We start from the raw sequence: 18,336 nt of genomic DNA on the forward strand, positions 1-18,336 counted from the left end.
ATATCAGAGGGATAAGAAATTTCTAGAAACTCTTGCATCAGCAATAAACTGTTCCAGCACCTGTCACTTTCATTTATAGTTCATTGGCCACAACTGCTCTCATGGCCTCACTCAAACCCCAAGAAGTTCAAGCAGTGTGCAGCAGGGAAGAAACGTAATCCTTGTTGATGAGCCTGCATGGTGACCATACAATATATTGCTTGGGGAAGTGGAAGGATTTACATTGTAGCAACGCAAACATTAGCTATCACTTCTCTTAGAAGTCCTTGCATGCACACCACCACATATCTCAGCCATTCTCTCTTCTATCTCTCCTACCCTCATGTGTCTTTCAGCTCCGTCCCTCTTAGAAGCAACAACATCCTCAAATTCCTCCTATATGCTTAAGCACAATGACTTGGCTCTCTGAAACCCTTATCCCCTACTTTTTGCTAATCCAGGACTCTGTATGTTTTGCAACTGCAATTCGCAAAAACCTAAGTTCTTAGTCTGGAGGCAATCCTTTCCCTATTCTCTTTGAATGGGTATTTTGGGGATAGGAAGAAGACTGTTCGATGAATTATTCTCCTAGTTACACAAGCAAAATGTAACTGTATGTGTTAAAGCAATTTATACAATTTTAAAGTCCTATAGAAATAATTCTTACCATATTGGAAACTTCTTTGGGCCTCTATTTTCTCACTGTACGCACAGAATAGCAATCCTTGCTCTGATTCTATCAGTGTGGGCTTGTCCATAAAAATGCTCTGCAAACTCTAAAGCAGTATGCAAATGCAAAGACACGGTTATCGTTGCACGCACACAGGACTCTGTGGCTGTGAATTCAGAAGTTGTTCCAAATTCCCAGCACTGAGAGTCAATGCTCTCTTTCCTTTCGGTCACAGTAAGTAGGCATTTTATGGTCTGATATCAAGTAGAAGTCAAGCTTCCCCACTACTCTGGTTTTGTCTGTTTCTGTGATTTAATAATGCAGTCCATATTGGAAGATGATGCAGTTATGTCAGTTATTAGAGAATTACATTTTTGTGTTCTGCTAAAGGGAAGTAAAGATTAGCTCTGCCAGATGCACACATAAAACTAGATAGAGGCATACCTCCAAGTCAACCCATCCATCTTTCTCTAGGACATGTCAACATGTGGGATTTATGAAATATGGACTGTATTAAAAATGTTAAACGCACTTTTTAAATGTAACTGCTGCAGAAATAAGATACCTTTTTTTCATTCGTCTGCTTTTTTGTTTACTGTTGTTTGGTGTTATTTTTCTTCAGCGGGGCTGTCTATGCTTGTTAAGCACCGGTAAATGGCCAGTTATGAAGCAAACACAAAATATACATATGAATATTTAATAAGAAACAATAGCAGAAATATAGTGTGCATTTGTCGCTCCACTGGAAAACTATATTCATTATTCTACAAATTATTCTTCCATAAATATTTCAGAAACTTAAAAATAGGTTAGAATAGTGTACCCAGTACTTGGTGGGCTAAAAGCACTTTTGCATTTCCACTATGATGAATGCCAATCCCACTTCCATTGCTCACGTCTGAAATCCATCTTTCAGTCAGTTTTAGGAGATACAGTTATTTCATGTTTTCTTGTAATGCAAATATAAATAAGAAAAAGTGCACCAATTACCATGCAGGGACTATGGGTTCTCTTTTGATCAGATGGCAGATAACAACTTCCTTGGTTTCAGCCAGGATTAAGAAATAGAACCCTAGCTGTGAAATGTACACTGAGAAAAAAAAAAAAAGGCAAGTCTTTTACTCTAGTATGGTGCATCATAAAGTCCAAGGCTTCTCAGTCTATTAATTTTTATAGAAGTGACTTAATTTTTTGCGAACAAATATTAAGTGCCTACTATGTGCTAGCTATAGTGCTATGCGATGAAGATAAAATAGGACAAAAACCAACGTGGCGATTTTTGGTATCAGTTCATCTTTGAAGAGTGACTTTGTTTCAGCTCATTAACTTTGCATAGAATATAGGCTCATTTCAGGGGTTGGATGATATTAATATTATTTTTCTTTGATGGTGGAATCGTCAGCAAGTCATTTACTGTCCACTAAATATGGTGACCAGGGAGCAAGTGGGTGATTCTAGGACAATTCCCAAGAATATAAAGACTGGAGGTCAGGAACCTAAGATGGATTGTGTTCCTGATTCTTTTTGTTTTGCTTTGCTTTGTTTTTTTGAGAGAGGGTCTTTCTCCCTCCATTGCCCAGGCTGGAGTGCAATGGTGCAATCACAGCTCACTGCAGCCTCAATCTCCTGGGTTCCTTCTGGATCAAGTGATCCTCCTACCTCAGCCCCCTGAGATGCTAGGACTATAGACGTGTGTTACTATGCCTGCTTATTTTAATTTAATTATTATTTTTTGAAACAGGGTCCACTCTATTGCCTGGGCTGAAGTGCAGTGACGTGATCGCAGCTCACTGCAACCTCCACCTCCTGGGCTCAAGTGATCCTCCCACCTCAGCCCTTTAAGTAGCATGGACTCCAGGCATGCACCACCACGACTGGCTAAATTTTTTTGTGGAGATGGGGTTTCACCATGTTCCCCAGGCTGGTCTTGAACTCCTGGCCTCAAATGATCCTGCTGTCATGGCCTCCCAAAGTGCTGCTGTTACAGGCATGAGCCACCATGCCCAGCTGTGGTGTTGATTCATTTAGGCTACCAGAGAAGGGGAGCTTATGGTATCAAGAAAATAAAACTTCTCTTATGTTAAAATTATTTTTATCCAGATGTGTATCAACTCTAACCTTCTCTGCTGAAATAAGCAAGGCCTTAACAAGTCTACTATTTTCATTAACCATGGCCTAGCTTCAGACATAAACATAATTCATAGTCTTTGCCAGAGCAATGAATTGATGTATACTGCAATTAATTGTGAGTCAAAAAATTCGAAGACTCTTAGCCAATCTTGTGCGAGTCATGGGAAGAAGCCACACATTGCAACTCAGACCTCAAAAACCACTACCAAGTTGAGAGACATGGGTCACATTGGACAGTAGAGGTCAAAGCTGTGTATAAAGGACAGATTAAAATATAATTATTTCTCTAAAGAACTCACCCCGACGATAATGAGTTGTATTGTTTAGACAACCGAAAAGTGTTCAGAGATACTGAAATTTCCTGAATTACAATAGTGATATCATCATCTTCATAAACAGTAGCCCTATAATAACCGCAAAGAAGATGATTATGTGCACAAGCATTGTAGGCATTATATAATTAAATGGTATAACCAACTTAGGGTAACACAGTCAATTGGTAAGATTACAACCTACATTTTGAGTCCTTACATTTTTCCCCCCTTTCCCTGACCGCACTTGTTCCCACTCACAGCTTCTCCCCATTTTCTGCCCAACTTAGAATCATTTTTAAGATTAGTAGCATGGGTTGTGTAGCCAGGCTTCTTGGTTTCTTATTTTATCTTTTTTTTAAACAATGTTTTTCTTTTATTATTATTATTTCAATAGTTTTGGGTGAACAGTTAGTGTTCTTTACATGGATAAGTTCAATGGGTGTGAAATCTGAGATTTTGGTGCACCCATCACCCAATCAGTATGTAGTCTTTTATCCCTCACCCACCTCCCACCTTTCCCCTCAAGTCCCCAGAGTCCATTACGTCATTCTTACGCCTTTGTGTCCTCATAGCTTAGCTCCCACTTATAAGTGAGAATATGTTAGTATATTAATACAATGTTAAGTAACTCAGGAATGGAAAACCATTGTAAGTGGGAGCTAAGCTATGAGATGTTTGGTTTTCTATTCCTGAGTTACTTTGCTTAGAGTAATGGCCTCCTGCTCCATCCAGGTTGTTTCGAATGCCATTATTTCATTCCTTTTTTTTTTTTTTTTTTAGATGGAGTCTTGCTCTGTTGCCCAGGCTGGAGTGCAGTGGGATGATCTTGGCTCACTGCAACCTCCATCTCCTGGGTTCAAGCAATTCTCTTGCCTTAGACTCCTGAGTAACTGGGACTGCAGGCACCTGCCACCATGCCTGGCTAATTATGTATTTTGAGTGGAGATGCAGTTTCATCATGTTGGCCAGGCTCGTCTCAAAACTCCTGACCTCAGGTGATCCACCTGCCTCAGCCTCCCAAAGTGCTGGGATTACAGGTGTGAGCCACTGTGCCCGACCTATTTCATTCCTTTTTATGGCTGAGTAGCATGTGTTTGTGTGTGTAAGCACACACCATAGTTTCTTTATCCACTTATTCACGGATGGGCATTTGGGCTGTTTCCATATTTCTGAAATTGTGAATTGTGCTGCTATAAACCTGCATGTGCAAGGGTCTTTTTCATATAATGACTTCTTTTCCTCTTGGTAGATACTGGATCAACTGGTATTTCTACCTTTAGTAAAAATATGAAACGCTTCACAAATTCCCACATCATCGGTATGCAGGGGTCATGCTAATCTCTGTATCATTCCAATTTTAGTATACATGCTGCCAAAGTGAGCAATGGTTTCCTGTTTCAGATACTATGCTTCCTAGCTGTCTGACTTTATGCAAGTTACTTAATGTTTCAAAGTCTCGGTTTTCTCATCTGGAAAGTGGCAATAATAAAGATCACAGAGTTGCTGCAATAATTAACCAAGATAACACTCGTGGATCTGGTTTTCATGGTGATGACGACAATGAGAGGATGACAGTGACAGTGACAATGATGATGCCATAAATACATTTTCCTCCTAAACCTATGAATGGAGAGAATCTCACGGCTGGTGCAAAATCTCACAGAATCCCAATAAAAACTAGACGTGTAATGTGTTTAACTCAATAGTTTATGCAGCAAAGTTTTTCTTTTTTTTAAGCTGAAAATAATTACAAGAACACAGCTATAATTCACTGTCATAGCCTTGAGGAAGTTTTATGCAATTGCAGAAGATACACATAAAACTGAAAAATTGAAAGTCTATTTGAAATATGTAGTCATAGTGAGCACTTCTTGTTTAATTGCATTCTGCTTACATAACTAAAAGACCTAAATTAAAGCATAATCATGTCTCTAATGATTTTGCACTCTTTTTCTCCCTCCAACATAAGGAAGCTCAAGGTGTTAAAAGAGTTATGCTTTGGGACCAAGATAATTAATGTATAAATTAAACATCCATTTCATACGTTTATTTACGTAAATGAAAAAGGAGGCAAAAATCTCTGCTCCTCGTTTATTCCTTTTTCACACTTCAGGAAAAAGTTTTCCTATAGTTTTTTTTTTTTTTTCCAATGCAGAGAAACTAAAAATTTCTCAAGTAAGAAATACCAGGTACATATTTCAAAAGTTTGGGTGGCTTTGCATGCTCAAAAATGCTGAGAATATAGAACACACTCCAGTATATCTAATTACCTTTATAAAATCTCTCAAAATCAATGGCATTATACTCAAGACCAGCTGCGGCGGGGGAAGTCAAACAGAGCAAGTGTCAGGGAGGTTACTGAGAAGTATGGCTTTCTTCCTAATAGCACTATTTTTATGGAACATGGAGTTTTTGAACTGTTACATTCTGTTAACTCTTTTAAGGGAAAAACAGAATTTAACCATTTTGTTTAAAGCAATCAATTCAACTCTATCTCAGTTATTTTTTTTGCACTTTAAACTCCTAAAGGACAAAAAACGCAGGTTTTGAGACACAAGTCTAAATCTAGCTTACCCTGGATTATAATTTTGCTAGCACTGACAGTGTGCAATGATTCTACTTTAACTGTTGCCACTGCAGGAATATTCAAAGTAGTTGCACATTAATTGGGTGTTTCGTTGCCTTCCAAACGTTCTTTTCTCTTTTTAAAGAATGGTTCCAATATAAAAAGGAACCAGACTTTCAAATAAGAAAATCCTAGGGAATTCAGGGAAGCCTGAAACCTAAAGAAAGGGGTTAATTCAGTTGTTTCCTAAGTTGAGTTTTTAGAAATAGTTCATAAAGTGTTAAAAGGTGATAGGTTAAAAAAAAAAGAGTTATGGTCATAGTAAAGCTATTATTATTACGAGAAAGAGAAAGAGAAACAGAGAGAAGGGAGGAAGGAAGAGAGGGAGACAGACTGCAGAGAAGCAAAACTACCGTAAGTTATCCAACTGGATAGATGTATTTTATTCATTTACATGACAATTATTAAATCTCTACTGTGTGCTTGGTGCTGAGCATAAGTTGGTGACTAAGATAGACGTAGTGCTGCTCTCACAGTTTTCCATTTGGTGGAACAGTAAGGGTATCACATTAAAACATAACAGGTACCATTACAATTATGCTGTGAAAAGACAAAGAAGGGTATGTAACTGAGAGGCTTTCCAGAAATGATGCCTACACACAATCATAATGAATAATGGGATTGATTATACAAAGTGTTTCAGAGATCCCCATGCTCTACCAAGGGAAAAAGACACACACACACACACAACTCTCTCTCTCCTTCTCTCAAAGAGCCTGGATTGTGAGCAAGTGCCATCAGACGTGGATTTAGGACAGAATACGCTAAGCAGCAACTGCACCTTGAGGGCCACTGACAGAATTTCCAGACTTGATCCTACTATCAGTGGAAGGCATAGTAGAAATTTCAGCAAGAACGATGGCGATCATATAACAGAAAATGACTCTCACTGGTATATGGAGAATAGGTTAATGGGGACAAGAGTGGAGGAAGAAAGGCCAGTTTAGAAGTGTTGACAGTACTCCAGGCAAGAGGGAAGAGTGGCTTTGGCCAGGAGAATAGAAGGAGAATGGAGAGAAGCAAAAAGTTTCATTCAATAATTAAGAGGAGACAATCCATTGGAGTTGATCTTTGGGCATGAGGGATAAGGGTGAGGAAAGAGTCATGAGGGATTTTCAGGCTGGGCACAGTGGCTCACACCTGTAATCCCAGCACTTTGGGAGGCCAACGTGAGCAGATCATTTGACCTCAGGAGTCTGAGACCAGCCTGGCCAACACAGTGAAACCCCATGTCTACCAAAAATACAAAAATTAGCCAGGCATGATGGCACATGCCTGCAATCCCAGCTACTCAGGAAGTTGATGCAGGAGAATCACTGGAACCCAGGAGGGGGAGGTTAGAGTGAGCCAAGATCATGCCAATGCACTCCAGCCTGGGGGACAGAGCAAGACTCCATCTCAGAAAAAGCGGGGGAGGGATTTTCAGAAACGTGGAATTAAGCCTTAGTTGGTTTATTCAAAAAGAAAAGAACCTTCATGAAATTCCATCCTAAAGAATGTAAGAAGATAAGTCAACTTGTCCATTCCTAAGACTCTGCCTGCTTTATACGCATCTATGAGTTTATTTGCTTTCCAATATTTAATGAGCATCTGTTATTCACTGGATACTGGGTTTCATCTACTTACACCCAAATCCACAGGAATATGGACACTTCTGGATAGAATTGGAAAAAGTCTGATTTTTTATTCTCTTTGTAAATGAGTTTTAATCCATGCCTCTCAAAGTTAGGGCCTTTTATTAGTGACTGTAAATCTCAGAGAGATAATAAGTCAAAAGAATCTGAAATTGCCTTATAAATTAGTTGCCAGTAGTGAAACAGTTGTTTAGTTTGTTGAGGGGCTGGGGTGGGGAAGAATTTTGGTGTTGAAATAATTATTGAACATTACTGAACCAAATAATTAAACTGTGCTGTAAAATTATGGTTATGGTAATATTCACATCAACATTTGTTTTGTTTCTGCTCATCTAAATTATGATTCTCTTTGTTATTGCTTTGCAAAGCTACAATATAACAGTCAAACCTGAAATTAAAACCAGCCTGCAAAAGTTATACAAGGTGATCCAATATGTTCCACTAGCAATTATTCATGGCAAATAATATCGTGAAGCTCTTAAATCCTTGTTGTAAAGCTAGCCAGACATGCGTCAACTAAAACCTTAGATATTTATAGGTATCAGAGCGAGGTATGACCTGCTGAAACAATCAAAATGCAAAGGAGATATCTGAAAATCCAATGGGAGCATCTTGGAATATCAGATTTCTGTTTCCTAGCAGTGCTAAATTTCAGTAGTGCTGACAAGGAAAAAGGCACTGATATTTTGAAGCGACCAAAGGGAACGCTCTCTCCTTCACTGCCCCACCCCAGGCTAACTCTCTTTGCTCTGCCTGCAAAATTCTAGGTGAAATAAGGTTTTCGGGCCAAACCCTAAACTCATTCCTTACCACCTTGTGAAAACTGGGTGGTCCAAGAGCCTTATGGAAAAACCATCATTATCATCATCATCACCATCATCATCCAGAAAGAAAGATTAGTAAATCGTCAATTTACTAATTTTTAAACTCATAGGGCCAACTGAGAGAAAGCTATGTTTAGATCTCACAGCATCAACATAGGAAATGTTCCCTTTGATCCCTTATTTTATAGGTCCTAAGATTAGTGAGCAGTCCCCCAGATGCTGAGATGGTAAGTAATTTATGGCTTTGAATTGTTTTTAGTGTGGGGAGACATATATGTTCTGAACAGATTCCCCTTCATTCCTGATTCCTGTGAAGCAGACAGCTCATGTGTCTTCAAAACCAACCAGAATTAAGTAATTGGAAATTCCATATCAAGCTGATGCTGTTTAGAATTCTACCCATTTCCAATCAGTCAGCATGGTTCTCTAGAGTCACATGGCTTTGCAAATTGGATGAATGTGTGTCCTAGAGTTTGTTTTGAGAAGGATAACAATCCTAGTTCTAAGACATCAAAGTTGATAACAGATTCCGATTATATTTTTCCTGTTCTGTTTCATCCTATTCTGCACAGAAATTAATGTTAATCTCCTTTTATGAACAAAAAGGATTCATAAAAGCCTTTTATATGTGTTGAAAAACTCAGGGCATTTACATTAAAAAAAAAGACAGGAAGTGAACTCCTTCCTAATACAAGACAGATAGCACAGTGGTTAATAACAGAATCTGGAGTTTGAAAGACCCACGTTTGACTTTTTCTCTGCCTATGACTGTGGGATTTGTGAACAGTGACCCTCTGAGCCCATTTCTTCATCTGGCAGTGGCAAGATATAAAAAGTATTTACTTGATAAGGTTCTTATGAGGAACATATTGACACTAACCACTTTGAGCATATAGGTGGTCAGCAAATGTTGGTGACAATGGCAAATGGGGGAAGGAAGAGATGAGAGTGAAAAGCAGCAGAAGATAAGACAGGCAAGCAGGAGGCAAAACGCATCAGTCAGTACGGGCTACATAATGCTGCTATAATAAACAGCCCCTGAAGTTAGTGGCTTACAGCAATAAAAGTTTATTTCTCATTCGTGCCATGTGCCCAATACCGGTTGGCTGGAACTTTTGCTTTTTGTAGTCACTCAGGGACATCAGCTGACAGATGGTTTATCTCAACTCATGTGTCCAAAATATCTAAGGCAAGAGGTAGAAAATGTGGTAAATCACAAAATGTCACTTCAAGCATCCACCCAGAGGACAGTCACATCACCTCCCTGCATATTTCATCAGTCAAAGTCAGTCATGTGGCAAAGCCCATCTTTCAAGGAGCAAAAAGATGCAACCTTATCACCTATCTTTAAGAAATACTGGCTGGGTGCAGTGGCTCATGCCTATAATCTCAGCACTTTCAGAGGCCAAGGCAGGTGGATCACCTGAGATCAGGAGTTCTGACCAGCCTGGCCAACATAGTGAAACCCTATCTCTAAGAAAAATACAAAAATTAGCTGGGTGTGGTGGTACGTGGCTGTAATCCCAGCTACCCGGGAGGCTAAGGCAGGAGAATCGCTTGAACCCGGGAATCAGAGGTTGCAGTGAGCCGAGATCGTACTACTGCACTCCAGCCCAGGTGACAGAGTGAGACTGTCTCAAAAAAAAAAAAAAAAAAAAAAAAAAAAAGGAAAAAAAATCATAAACCAATAAATGTGAAGCACTGGCTTGAATCTGACTTTCCTACCTCACCCTGGCAACTTTACCAATTTGAACACTAACCCATAAGAAAACTTACAGAAATGTCTCTAGATCCATAATCCCTTTATAGCCACTTATCTATCACACGAATCCACTGTTTTCCCATCCTCTTATTTCAGCAAACCACTTTCTGTGTCCATCTTCTTATGATAAACCACTTCCTGTGTCCACTGCTGCTGACCAGGAAGTACTTTTGTTTCTATAAATTAAATGACTTGGAGCCTGTAACATGTAGCACTGAAAGACTTCAATGAAAAAAAAAATAGGAATTATTATTTGCTAATGTGAAATGAGTATTTACTATTTATCAGGTACTTTGATCAAAATCTCACATATTAATTTTCTCAACAGCCATATGGCAAAAACATTACTATTATACCTATTTCTCAAGTTAACAAATGATTTAGTAGTTTCACCTTCTCAGAAAAATCAAGTAGAGAAATCAGAATTCAACTGCCAATTTGTCTGAGCCATAGCTCTGGATGCTTGACTTCTATATTTGAGTACTCTCTTGTTTAAGAGGGCTGTTAGGGAATGACTGTATAATACATGGTTGAAACTGGGACACCTGTCAGCAGAAAGGGGGATGTTAATAATTACACCAGGATCAAGGGACAAACAGGAGTTGTTCTGAGCAAATCTAAAGGTAATGATGCCATGGGTAATTGACACATTAATTGATAAATATGTGTTGGATCCCTTTCTTTTTGTCCTCTTGAGACAGTCTTGTGCTCTGTCACCCAGGCAATCTTGGTGCTCACTGCAACCTCTGCCTCCCGGGTTCAAGTGATCCTGCTGCCTGAGCTTCCCCAGTAGCTGGGATTACAGGCCTATACCACCACGCCTGGCTAATTTTTGTATTTTTAGTAGAGATGAGGTTTTGCCATGTTGGCCCGGCTGATCTTGAACTCCTGACCTCAAGTGATCCACCTGCCTCGGCCTCCCAAAGTGCTGGAACTGCAAGAGAGAGCCCCCATACCCAGCCCCCTTTCTTCTCTTAATCCTCATTAGTTTCTCAGATAAACAAAAATTCTGGATTACAAAGGTCATTAAAGAGAATTACTACCCCAACAGAGGTTATTCGTCGTACAAAACCATCATCAGAGCCAATAATGATCCAGAAGGAACTCTCCTTCCTCCATTCATGCTCATCAGAAAGGAAAGAAAGAAAAAAGGAGGAAAAAAAGTATTTTTTTCCCTACAGAAAGACTTATATAGCTTCCTGCTTTTCTTTGCAGGACCAAGATGAAAACTCACAAAACATGTGCACTTAGTACATCTCCAACCTAAAACCTGACTGCTTTATGAGAAATTCCCACTGGAAGTGTTCTTGCTGGTTAGAATGCAATCTTTAAATACAAACTCATAATAATAGCAAGACATGGAAGTTTTTCTTTTCTTTTTTTTAAAGAACAGGTAACACAGACTCTGACTAGAGGGTTTTCTGTGTGCTTAAAACAGTATGACCTTTAGATATTGTCACGAAGCTAAGGACCCGTAAGGGCTGGTTTCGTTATCTTGATGCTTTCTGTGGCAAGTACTGTACATGCAAAAGTTACAACCTTAGGAAACCGTAACATTTAGCCGGGCGCGGTGGCTCATGCCTGTAATCCGAGCACTTTGGGAGGCCGAGGCAGGTGGATCACGAGGTCAGGTGATGGAGACCATCCTGGCTAACACGGTGAAACCCGTCTCTACTAAAAGTACAAAAAACTAGCCAAGCGTGGTGGCGGGCGCCTGTAGTCTCAGCTACGGGAGGCTGACGAAGGAGAATGGCGTGAACCCGGGAGGCGGAGCTTGCAGTCAGCCGAGATCGCGCCACTGCACTCCAGCCTGGGAGACACAGCAAGACTCCAACTCAAAAAAAAAAAAAAAAAAAAGCCCTAACCTTTAAAGAAAGTCCTTGTTGAAAGACACTTTTTGCATTATATATTTTTTGCTTAACACGAAGATGCAGATGGGAAAGACACTAGAAGTCATGGAGATGATGGATAAGGTTTGATTTTTTTCTTCTTTATTAGACCCATCAACAGAGTTCCATTATTACACTGTAAGAAGTGATCTATTTCCTTCTTTCACCACAGCTTGAAACTTAAAGTCCATCAGCCACCCTATCCACAAAAATGAAAAGTGGTAGGAAAGTAGTTTACATTTCCCGAACATTAAAAAATAATGAGAAGAGATTGAAGTAATAAAGAACTACCAGAGATAAGGTGAGCAAAGCTGTTTTATAATATAAAGAAAAATGCATATTAGATAGAAAAAGAGCTGGGGAAAGAAAAGGAGAGGGGAATTATTTTACATAAAAATATCATCTTTTGGCTTCTATTTCAATCCAGATTTATTCTTTTATTTCCAGATTTATTCAAAGATGTTGTGCTAGCCAATATTACTCCCTCTTTTTTCCCTGATTGTTTTTTCAATGCATTTCTTGTATGATTTAGACATTAGTGGGCAAGAACCAAATGGGTTGGCTTTTTCTTGTAATGTTTTAACACTAAGTTACTTAGAAGGCAAAAGACTTGTCAGGAAGAAATAAGCCTACATGCAAAAAAGAGAGAAGTTAATTGTACCTGAAAATTTTCAGTGGGCAATTGTTATCTAATACTGCTTACAAATAAAACAGGAAAAACTAGCAACAAATCAACCCATTTGTGAAAGGTGATAAAATAGCAAATGAGAGGTACAATGGGAAGGTAAAATGAACGTATTAATTAAAGGAATTAGGGAATACTGTGTTGTCATCACACATCATGAAGAACAAATCTCAGTGCATAGTAATCTTATTAAATTAAAAAATAATGGATCACAAAATATTATCTACAATTAATACAAATTGTATTTCTACCACCTGATACAATTCCTGGAGCATAGTAGCAAGTCATTAACCATGTGTTAAATAAATGTCAAAAAATAGGAAGGTGCCTGTGTGTGTGGGTCTAGAAAGGAAACACCTACATGGTACAGACTAATCATACACCGTGGTAAAATTAGAAATGATTTTTCTTCTTTATGTTTGTCTATTTTTCATGTTATCTACAATGAACACATATTATTCAAGTAATTATTACAAGTACTTAAAAAACCCACTCCAGATCGGGGGCGGTGGCTCACGTCTGTAATCCCAGCACTTTGGGAGGCCAAGGCAGGTGGATCACCTGAGATCAGGAGTTCGAGATCAGCCTGGCCAACGTGGCAAAACCCTATCTCTACTAAAAATACAAAAATTACCCAGGCATGGTGGTGGGCACCTGTAATCCCAGCTACTTGGGAGGCTAAGGCTGGAGAATCACTTGAACCCAGGAGGCGGAAGTTGCAGTGAGCCAAGATCATGCCACTATACTCCAGCTTGGGTGACAAGAGTAAAACTCCATTTCAAAAAGAAAACAAAAAAAACCCACTCCAACATTGGAACTGGGATTGAGGAACAGGGCTCATTTTTGACTGTTGTGTTTTTGATTTATCACCAAAAAGAAAAACCAAAAACGTCCCTCTTGTTTTGATGAGTATCCATTCACATGACATCAGAAAAAAATGGAGTTGGCCTCAACAAAATAGCAAAGTAGTATCTGTCCCTCCTCTTTGTTTTTAAACCCACATGAGAGGAAAAAGACACTTAAAAATATAGGTTGAACAGAGCAACACATTCCAGGAAGCAACTTTTTTTTCAGGATTCCATGTATTATTGAAAGGCTTTAGAAGCCAGTTTGGAATTTTCCATCATGAACAAAATAAAACATTTGAATTAGATCCTTGATTCCCAAACATCCTGCCTTTGACACAGCCAGCCTGTTTTGACATATTGGTCCATGATTTAAAAAAAAAAAAAAAAAAAGGGGAGAATAGGGGAGTTTAAAACTAAAGCTAAATTTTTAGTTAAGGTTTATGTTATTTTGAGTTTATGTCATTTCTACTTTTTTGGGCATGATGATGTCATTTCTTTTCTGAATTGTTGGTGATTTCACAAAATGTCTGTGCCTGCAAAAGTAAAACAAATAGCGTTCCTTCATTGCACTCTGAATTTATTATTATTTTTCAAATCTTTTGCCTTGAAATAACTGGATAGGATAAGGAAAGAATGAAGCGTGTTCTCTAATTTCTTATTTTTGAACGTGTCTAAATGTGGCAGTTATGCTTTGGGAAGAAGTCTAGGAGTACAGTGATATAGAAGAAAAAATGAATTATTTATGTGATGGTACAAGAATTATTAAAATAATTCCCCTGAAATGACCCCTCCTTCTTCCTACTAAAGAGACTCCTTTGCTTTCTTGTTTGTCACTTTTATTTTTTCTACTCTCCCTGTACTCTGAAGAAGGTTCAGCTTTTGCTAGGCAGGTTAATTAGAGGTTTTGCAAGGCATAATCTCAACAAAAAAAAGAGGAACAGAAAGACAGAACAAGTTGTGAGGATTTTGCAAGAGAAGGAAGAAGGAGGGAGCATAAAGTGTGAAGGAAACAAATGGCAATGGATTGGTAACTGTTTAATAAATATTCAAAATACCAGTAAAAAACTTGGTATTTGTTTCTGGTTACCTGATTTGACTCCTTTCATAGCACATCCTCCTGAGACTGTATCACAAGGCTCATTACCTCCATAAGGTTGTATTTGGTTATAGTAAAAAAAAAAAAAAAAAAAAAAAAAAAAAAAAGTGCCAACATCCAATTTGTACTTAGGGTCCTTTCTTTTTCTTTTTTTTTTTAATGAAAAAAAAAAAAAAACCAGAACCTTGGTATTTTGATGCCATTCTCTCTCCCTCCTTCTGACAAAGAAGATAAAAATGGCATCCAGGAACAGATCACATCTTTAATGTCATTTACATTTATCTACGTAACCAGAAAATAATTGTAATTGGTATTAAAACACAGTTCCTGCTGTGTGTTCTACTTGTATAGGCAACATAATGAATTTAGAGGTAGCAGAAGGCAAAACTTGCTTAGTTCCTTCCATTAGGGGCCTTTTCTAAATTTCAGTAAGGAGCTTTGAATCTTTAGCCACACATTTTTGAAGATTAGTGAGTCCTCATCCTCCTGGTGACCCATGTTTTGTGTCTACCCATTCATCTTGACCATTTGCTCTTGATCACTTTTTCCAATCTGCATCCAGAAGATACTTCGTCTCCAACCTTGAGGGTCTTACCTTTAGGTTGGAATTGTTTTGTGCCATGTCCTTCTCTACTCCAAAAACTAATTCAGGCAAGTCCTCCTCTTTTTTTCACCTAGACTTTTGGTCTCCTGCTTATTAATTTCTCTTCATCCACTCTTCCACCAATAATCTGTAAAAACTCTTCCAGTTCCTCTCCACCATACACCACAGAATAATGTACCAAACATCTTAGAAGGGCTCTGCAAATTCCTTCAAAAACCAGCTGCGGCCTGTCCTTTTTTTTTTTTTTTTTTTTTTTTTTTAAGACAGAGTCTCACTGTCGCCCAGGCTGGAGTGCGGTGCCGTGATCTCAGCTCACTGAAACCTCTGCCTCCTGGGTTCAAGTGATTCTCCTGCCTCAGCCTCCTGAGCAGCTGGGATTACAGGTGCCGGCCACCATGACTGGCTAATTTTTGTATTTTTCATAGAGACGACGTTTCACCATGTTGGCCAGGCTGATCTTGAACTCCTGACCTCAGGTGATCCAGCAGCCTCGGCCTTACAAAGTGCCGGGATTACAGGTGTGAGCCACAGCCAATTCTTAAAGAGCATCTGTGAAGATTTCAATTCTACCTCCAGCTCTGTTCATACAAAACCACTTCCATTTTCCAGTTGTGTCCTGTACTTCATTCATGTCACTTCCTCTGCCTGTAACATGAACTCTCTTTTCTTCCTGGAAATCTCTTCAGTCTTCAAGATGCTGGTTAAGTATCACGTCCATTCTGCTGGTTCCCTGGGCGAGGCAGAGCTGTTTGCTCCTTTTCCTGGGTAACTGTAATATTGCTAATAAATCTGCCATTGCATCTCCCCATAGCACTGAATGAAAGGATTTTTACTTGACTCTCTTCCTCCATTTCATTGAACCTGCTCTGGGGCCTTGCTGTTCAAAATGTGCTTCCAGGAACCAGCAGGATCAGCATCGCCTGTGAGCTTGTTCACAAGGGAAACAGCTCTCCACACTCCAGACCTACAGAATTAAAATCTCTGGAGGTGACTTAAGACTCTGGGTTTCTTATGTCCAATAACTCTCTAGAGTAAGGATCAGTACTTATGTAACTTTGTGTCCCTCTCTAGAGTAAGGATCAGTACTTATTTAACTTTGTGTCCCTAAACATGACACACACAGTAAGCCCTTCATAATCTAAAAGTTAAATGAAAAACTCTTTTGTTGTTATTGTTGCTGAAGCATCCTTTCCAAGTCTCCCTCACAGCCCAATGACATGTTCTCATCAAAATCAGTTTTGCTGTGACTTTTCCTGACAGTACTGACTGGAGCTTATCGAGTTTGCCTTACACACTCCACAGTCTGTATCACAGCTTTTGTTTGATTCAAGCCTCCCATTGCACATTCCAAACCAGTTCCATTTGCAGACCCCCTGCCAGTGCCAGAGAGAGAACTTGTTAATGTTAACGACATTTCTGGGCAGGGAGAAAGTGCAGGCTAGACAAAAAAAAAAAAAAACAAAAAAAACAAAAAAACCAAGGGACCCTGCCCAGGAAACAGGGAGAGTGGATGAATGTGGAAATACTTTGGCCAAATATTTATTATCAATAGGGTTTTCAAATAGCTGTAAATCTGGAAGACCTCAGGGCCTTCCAAAATGAATTTGACCTCATTATACACAGTGAAAAATAGAGGAGGGTGCATGCCAAGTCTGTAATATTGCAACAGAAAGACACAATACAGAGGCTGTTAACTGGAACAACTTAGTAGTTTCATATGAAACGAAAGCCTAAGATGCTAACATTGAACGTGCCCAGTTAAAGGAACATTGAGAGTTGAAGCAATTGTTCTTGTAATTGAGTTGGGGGTAGGAAATCATTCCTTTTGGAAAAGAGAGTCAGGCCTTGCAATTAGCAGTTTACATTGATCAAAGACATTAGGGAACTGCTTGACTGGTCCATCTTTTGTCTTGTAGATTGAGGGTACTGCATCCCTTTGCTCAACTGCCCCTAACGATCTTACCAAGATACTGCACTCGAAAGGGACCTTGCTTTTGTACAAGACCCTTTTGCAAACACTATGCTTAGAGTGTGGTGCTCAAAAAACTCAGCACGCAAATACACACACACAGCGATAGCTGTAGCTGTTCAGATGCAGTCTTTTTTCTTATGCAATACATCAGACATATAAAAAATATCGAAGATGCTGCAGCAAATGCCATATGTCCACCCTGCAGCTTGCAACGTAAAATATAACAAATATAACGGAATCCTCCTCAGTCACTCTCGCAGATTACAACCCCTCCCCTACTCCCTAACAGTGGTGGGCATACTGCTGAACTTAATGTGTAGCATTCCCACATAGCTCTCTCTCGTTTTTACCATACATGCATATACCCCAAGAGAATATATAGTTTTTGAAACATTCATATATACATACATATAAATGTATATTTTGGAATATCTATTTTTGAATACACATATTTTTGAAAACATTTTTCTGTGTCCAAAAACTGTACGTAAATGATGTCATACTGTATGTCTCCTGCTGCAAATTACTTTCTGTTGTTGTTCAACATTATGGTTTGCAGATTTATCCACATTGGCACATAGAGATCTAATTTATTCATTTTAACATGACACACCAGACATGACTTTTGCTACAATTTATTTTCTATTTCCCTATTGGTGGACAATTAATGTTTGGTTGATTGTTGTCTTCCTAACGTTTTGCTTGGATAACACAATGAATCTTCTATGTGTCTCCTTCATGTGTGCATTTAGGGATGAAATACATCAAAAATACATGCATCTTGAATGTCCCATGATGTTACTAAGACAGCGCCAATGCAGGTGCATCAATATACACTCGACCAGCAGCACCGTAGAGTGCCCGCTGCCCCCATGTCTTAGCCAACCTGTAGTGTTCCCTGGTTTTTTAAGGTTTGCAGATTTGAAGAGTTTGAAATAACAAATGCTTTCCAAGATGCTTTCCAAAGATTACCACCCCCAGCCAAAAACACTTGACTCCATTAGAACTGAGAACATTCAGTCATCAGACATATTAAATAATGTATTTCTACCAGTACCATTAAGTGCCTAACATTGTGTCTGGAACATAATGGGCATTCAATATGTATTGTTGAATGCATTCATTTCCGCTATTGCAGATGACTCAGAAAATGAAACAAGAAAAATATATGCCAGGGAAGCAGTGAACAGCTAGCACACAGCTATTCGTTGGGAGAGGAAAAATAGCATACAATTCCAAATGCTCTCTCTTCACTTACCTCAGTAATACAGCTTGTTCCATCAGGTACCCTTGTGGTTTTAAC

General features: G+C 39.0%; 1 protein-coding gene and 1 non-coding gene across 12 annotated transcripts in view; both read right to left on the bottom strand.

Annotated features, from left to right (window-relative positions):
- Nucleotides 1–18,336, bottom strand: part of RBFOX1 (RNA binding fox-1 homolog 1) — a 2,489,097-nt gene that overhangs the window by 837,947 nt on the left and 1,632,814 nt on the right. The window lies entirely within an intron of this gene.
- On the bottom strand, nt 4,375–4,478 carry LOC115831317. Its single transcript, XR_004026840.1, has one exon. It is a non-coding gene; the product is annotated as a U6 spliceosomal RNA (small nuclear RNA).

This window comes from Nomascus leucogenys, chromosome 18 (assembly GCF_006542625.1).
Source record: "Nomascus leucogenys isolate Asia chromosome 18, Asia_NLE_v1, whole genome shotgun sequence".
NCBI classification, from domain to species: domain Eukaryota; kingdom Metazoa; phylum Chordata; class Mammalia; order Primates; family Hylobatidae; genus Nomascus; species Nomascus leucogenys.